This window comes from Octopus bimaculoides, chromosome 1 (assembly GCF_001194135.2).
Source record: "Octopus bimaculoides isolate UCB-OBI-ISO-001 chromosome 1, ASM119413v2, whole genome shotgun sequence".
NCBI classification, from domain to species: domain Eukaryota; kingdom Metazoa; phylum Mollusca; class Cephalopoda; order Octopoda; family Octopodidae; genus Octopus; species Octopus bimaculoides.
Genome location: NC_068981.1, coordinates 43,175,498 through 43,181,806, shown reverse-complemented (window position 1 = coordinate 43,181,806; position 6,309 = coordinate 43,175,498). Strand labels below are relative to the sequence as shown.

Here is a 6,309-nt window from a genome sequence, read left to right as displayed (position 1 = left end):
ACAGAGTGTGATGGGTAAGTTGTCACCATTTCATATTTTAATTTCGCACATGCACATTCTTTGTTTTATCTTTTGTCAACTATACAGTGTAGTAGTGTCAGCTGGGCACCATCTGTGAGAAAAACAGTACCATGATGCAATTCACTCTGACAGTAATTTGGAAACAACATGCTATACTGCTTGGTATTTATGCCAGAAGCTACAGTACAAACATTTCAGAGCGTTTGGGTGTTAATCTGAAGACAGTGCAGAGGATTCAGAAAAAGCTGAATGAGTTTAATTATGATTAAGAAGGTATGGCAGCTCAGAAAACTCACTCTGATCATTCTGATGAGAAAAGAACTCATGAATTTGTTGGTGAAATCTAGGCCATCATTGACAACGATCCCTCCGAATCAATCAGGTCCATCACCAGAGACATAGGAGTGTCTGAGTCTCTTTTCAGGCAGGTGGTGCATGCAGACATTTGGTATTTCTCATACAAGTTGAGAAAGGGCTAATTTTTATCCCAAGCCATCAAGGACAAGAGGGAAGACCATTCTACGAAGCTTTTGAACAAACTCAAGCATCTCCGCCAACCAAACAAGCTTTAGTTTTTCTCACATGAGAAAACTTCCTGCCAGGATCAGATGGTGAACACACAGAACAACTGTTGACCTGCTGTGTCCCCAAAACATGTACTGAGAGTGATAAAAATCAAACATTCAGTCAACATCATGATGTTTGAAGAGATCACTAGTGATGGCGATGTTATACTTCCATTCATCTTCCCACACGGATTCAGACTCAACACAGAGGCCTACATCAAGTGCTTGGAAGAGGTAGTGGTGCCCTGGGTGAAGAAGGTGACTGCTGGAAGACCCTATGTCTGACAACAGGACTCTGCACCATGCCACACAAGCAGGAGAACCCAGTCATGGCTGTCAGACAATTTCTGTGACCACGTCACCCCTAAAAACTGACCACCTAACTCCCAAGACTGCAACCACCTTGATTATTATGTGTGGAGAGTAGTAGAGCAAGAGACCAACAAAAGTCCTTGTAACACCAAAGATGAGCTGAAGGCAAGGATTATGGCAGCATTAACCAACTTAACAAGGAGATAGTTCAGAAGAGTTGCTGGAGATTCTGAAGTCGTCTGGAGGCCGTGTTTGAAGCCAATGGTGATTTTATTAAATAAATTTAGTTTATAGTATTTCAAGATACTCTTTTGTAATTTTGGTAAATATATCTGCTAAAATGAGATGTCAGTGTTATTTTCATTTTTGCATTATTTAGATGACAGTTTGTTCACCACCTATTTACATTTATACGTACATGTATGTATGTATATAGCAACAACATAAGAATAATGCAAAAAGTTTCCAGACTATGACAAACAATTTATTTACTGGCGTCGCTCCAGAAAGAAAGAAATTTTTCTTCACCAGCCGCCAAACAAATGATATTAAAATGTTAAATGACAAATGTCAAAGAAATATCCTGATTTCTTGCAAATTATCCAAATTCCAGGAACATATTTCCCATTTTGATATATCTTCAATATACATATATTATCATATGTATCCAGATTCCTTTATAATGTACAAATGGTTTCTCCTATCAACCAGCTTTCATGTAGCTTCGGCTCTGTTTTTCCACTCACTTCCTAAAACTTTACTGAGGGTGAAGTAACTACTGAAAAAATAAGTATATACAGATGCCAGAAATTGAAGCAGGATTATGATAACATAATGGCTTTCTATACAGGGAAGATAGCCTAAGAATATTGGTTAAGCTTCTATTAACGATGCCACACAGAATGATATTCAGATATAAATAGCAACATCCGTGTACAGTATTGCAGCAACCTGTGAAAGTGAGAGAAAGAGAGAGAGAGCCTTCCTTTGTGCAATAGGGGATTAAGTCTGGGTCAAGCACCCAACCCCCCATGTCTGCCGCATATCTCAACAGGGAAAATGAATAGTAATGGCTGTAAATTCTCAAAATGTGTCTGTGGATGGAATGTCACATCATGTCTTGGATGACTGCAGGATTGTTGATTTGTCAGACATCAAAGGAAGAGGAGAGGTTTCAAGCAGTGCTCCATCTCTGCAGTGGTCACAGCAGGTTAAATGTCCACTCAGGTGGGTGGCAGATTTTGACATGATGTGAGGCGTTGGGGTTATCTTTGAGATCAGCAGGGTATGTGGGGCCAAGGTGGGCTGGAAGTATAGTGTCAGTGACACCATGCAAATAGCAAAGGGGCCTTGATAGAAGGAGAGGAGTAAGAGAGGTCATGTTAGCAGGTGGAGGACTTTGATGGCATTTTTTGCTTTAGGACTGTGGCTCAGGATGATTATAGTGGCTGCATGAATGAGAGAATTTGCTATTAGGTTCTGGTCAGAGGCTAGGTGAATAGGGTTCCTATGGATATATCTCTGCTAGAAAGGATCAACATTACAAGACGACCTGTGTGGTAGGTGAATTACACTTGTATTCCTCATACCATAATTACATCTGAACTATTTTCATTGTGCTAAATATATTGTGTCCTTGATTTCTATCCAAAGTTTAAGTGATTGCAAGTATTTCCACTTGAATATGTTTGATTATGTTAGAGTTTCAATTATGTCTATGAATTCTTTCTGTAATTTAAGTAAATGAAAGCATAACACAAACATGTTTCCTTATGTGAATTATATCAGTTATGTCTCTGTTTTCTTTCCATTGATTAAGTATTTGAAAGTATAACAACTGAACTTGTTTTATTTTGTTAAAGTTTCAAAGATGTCTCTGATTTCTTTCCATAGTTTAGGTAGCTGAACATGCTACATCCAAACTTGTATCATTATATTAAATATATCCATTATATCTGATTTCATTTTGTAATTAATATAATTGCAAGTATAACATTTTAACTTATTTCATTATTGCTAAATATTTCAATTATATCTCTGATTTCTTTCCATAGCTTTATGTAGTTGAAAGTACAACACACAAATTTGTTTTACCATGTTAACAGTTGCTTCTGATTTCTTTCCAAAGATTAGATACTTATCCCCTTTAATCATCATCCTCATCATCGTCGTTTAACGTCCGCTTTCCATGCTAGCATGGGTTGGACGATTTGACTGAGGACTGGTGGACCAGGAGGCGGCACCAGGCTCCAATCTGATTTGGCAGAGTTTCTACAGCTGGATGCCCTTCCTAACACCAACCGCTCCAAGAGTGTAGTGGGTGCTTTTACGTGCCACCTGCACAGGAGCCAGTCCATCGGCACTGGCAATGATCTCGCTCAAATGTCTTACTGGCAACGGCCATGCTCGAAATGGTGTATTCTACGTTCCTACCTGCACAGGAGCCAGTCCATCAGCATTGGCAACGATCTCGCTCGAATGTCTTGCCAAGTGCTTATTGGTTCACATTGTTTTGAATTAATCGTGCATTACCTCATATCTTTGAGATTTCACTGATGTGATTATTTAATGTAGAATAACATTGTAGGGTAGGAGTGAGAGCCTGGATCTGATCAATTTGAACATAAAACAGATGGAATATTTTGCTGGATATGACTGCTTTAAATGCTAAACAATTCAACTTTTCACATTCAAATTTGTCTCATTGTGTCAAACATATGAATTATGTCTTTGATTTCATTCCATAGTAAATGTTGTTTTAAGCACAACACAAACCACACAATTGTCTTGACAAGCAGAATAACATTATAGATAATGATTTCTAAAAGATGCCCAAGGCCACAAATTTTAGGATGCGTATTATTGATTAAATGAACTCCACTACTTGATTACTACTTATTTCATTGACCCATAAAGGATGAAAAAACAAAGTTGACCTCTACTAGAATTTAATTCAGAATGTAAAGGGGTGTAACTAAATACCGCAAGCCATTTTGTTTGCTGCACTCTTCAATCATGCCCTTCACCAGCCTAATAATATTAATTATAGTAATCATCAATATTATGTGTGTGTGTATATATATATATATATTTATATATATATATATATAAACATACCCCAAAATTAAAACTACAAAATAATGATTCTATTAAAGATGGTTCATTGATGGTGGTGGTGGTGGTTGTGGTTGTGGTGGTGGTCATAAATGTACTACTAATGCTGATGTTGATGGTGGTGAGGCAGAGGAAGAGCAAAATAATGATGGTGATAAGGTGTTTTAGAACAAAAATGAAACTAAACAATCACACACAATTGATAATTACAGGCTTTTGCCGAGAAAAAGAAAATGAATAGTGAACGGCTATTGATCTTAATTGGAGAAAATGATGTAGAATGATTAGCTAATTATTGATGAAGATGTTTATTTGTATTTAACAAAGAACTGAGGAATTTATACCACCAATTCCACCACTATTATCAGAGCTACCTGAATTTTATAAGTAGTAGTAGTAGTAGTAGTAGTAGTAGTAGTAGTAGTAGTAGTAGTAGTAGAACTGCCTGCAGTAATAGTCATTCTCACTATCATGATCACCGTCATCACCATCATGATCAACGTCATCATTAGCAATAGCAACAGCAACAGCAGCAACATCTTTCTCTTCCCTGTTGTTGTCCTTCTAATTATCATTGTCATTATCATCAAGTGTTTTCATAACCAACATTGTCATCAACCATCATCATCATCGTCATCGTCATCGTCGTCATCGTCATCGTCGTCATCGTCATCGCCATCTTCATCATCATCGTCGTCATCATCATCATCATTTTTATCTACTAACCTTATGCATTCTGTCACAAGAACCAATGTGCAGAACTTCTACACAATCAGTTGCCATTCTAGTAACTAAGTTTCTCTCAAATACTATATTATTTGAATTTTAAAGAAAAAGAAAGGAATGATATTATGTATAATGTAGTCCTAGGAAGACTTGTCATGCAAACAACACATGACTAAATTAAATCAATATATAAATAATAACCAAAGTGGCCAGGTATGATTTGATTAGCATTTAGTTACTCTATCTAGCCGGTAGAAAGACTATCTTGAGACGTCATCAATCCGATTGTGTGTGTGTGTTTCCATACACACACATATATATATATATATATATATATATATATATATATTAAGGTTTTTATGTGAGGTTATGAATGAAAATATTAAACTGAAGGAAGGCAGTGAGATGGCTGAATTTGTTAGCACACCAGCAAAATGCGTAGTGTGCATTTCATTTGTCTCCACGTTCTTAGTTCAAATTTCACTGAGTTTAAACTTTGTCTTTCATCCTTTTGGGGGTTGATGAAGTAAGTAAATAAGCACTAGTTGAGCACTGGAGTAAAAGTAATTGACTTATTACCTCCCTTGGAATTGCTGGCCTGGCACCAAAATTTAATTTGAAATGAATATTGAACTGAAGGAAGGCCACAAGCTGGCAGAATCATTACTTTGCTAGAAAAATGCTTAGTGACATTTCTTCCAGCCTTACATTTTGAGTTCAAATGCCACTGAGGTTGTCTTTTCTTTTCATCCTTCTAAGACCAATTTCTGTGACCACATTACCCGTAACATCTGGCCACCTAACTCCTCAGACTGCAACCTCCTTGATTATTATGTGTGGGGCACAGTTGAGTGAGAGACTATCAAAATCCCTTGTAACACGAAAGATGAACTGAAGACAATGATTATGGCAACATTCCCCAACTTAAATGTTGGTGGTTGCTGTCGTTGATTAATCCAAGGTCAGCCTTTATTCAGCAGACCTATAACCAAAAGTATTCCAACTATGACCATTCCATTTATTCTTATGAGCATAGAACTCAGGATCACATTGTCTAAGATATTTTTTCTAATGTTACAGGAAAATTTAAGAGTGATATTATTTTGAATGGTTCTTTTTTAGATTATTTATGTTGGAAAACTATGTTGATGTTGACTATCTGAAGCTTTATATTATCATTCATGCAATTATGAGATGCTGAGTGAAAATAAAAATTTTTAAAAAATAAAAATATAAAAAAAAAACACAAAAAAAAAAACAATGTTCTAAATGGACTGTCTTGGGGCTGGCTACCATTCAAATGGTTAAGAAGCAGAGCCAGCAACAACAGAATCTCAATTTCTTTAACTGCTAGTACAAATACATCCATGCTGATAACTTCTGTTAGCATCATCAGCATCGTCAACAGAATCGTTACCAACAAAGGCAACAACTATCAATACATCTTCAGATACAACTACAAACATTACCGAGAAACAAATATCATATTTTACATTAATTAAAGGCACAGGTGTTCTTGAATACTATTAGATTTTGTTACAAGTATTATTTAGAAATAAGATGGTATATA

At 36.4% G+C, this 6,309-nt stretch overlaps 1 long non-coding RNA gene across 1 annotated transcript in view; it reads right to left on the bottom strand.

Moving 5' to 3' along the window:
• LOC128247326 (uncharacterized) overlaps positions 1-6,309 on the bottom strand; it is a 235,704-nt gene that overhangs the window by 141,792 nt on the left and 87,603 nt on the right. The window lies entirely within an intron of this gene.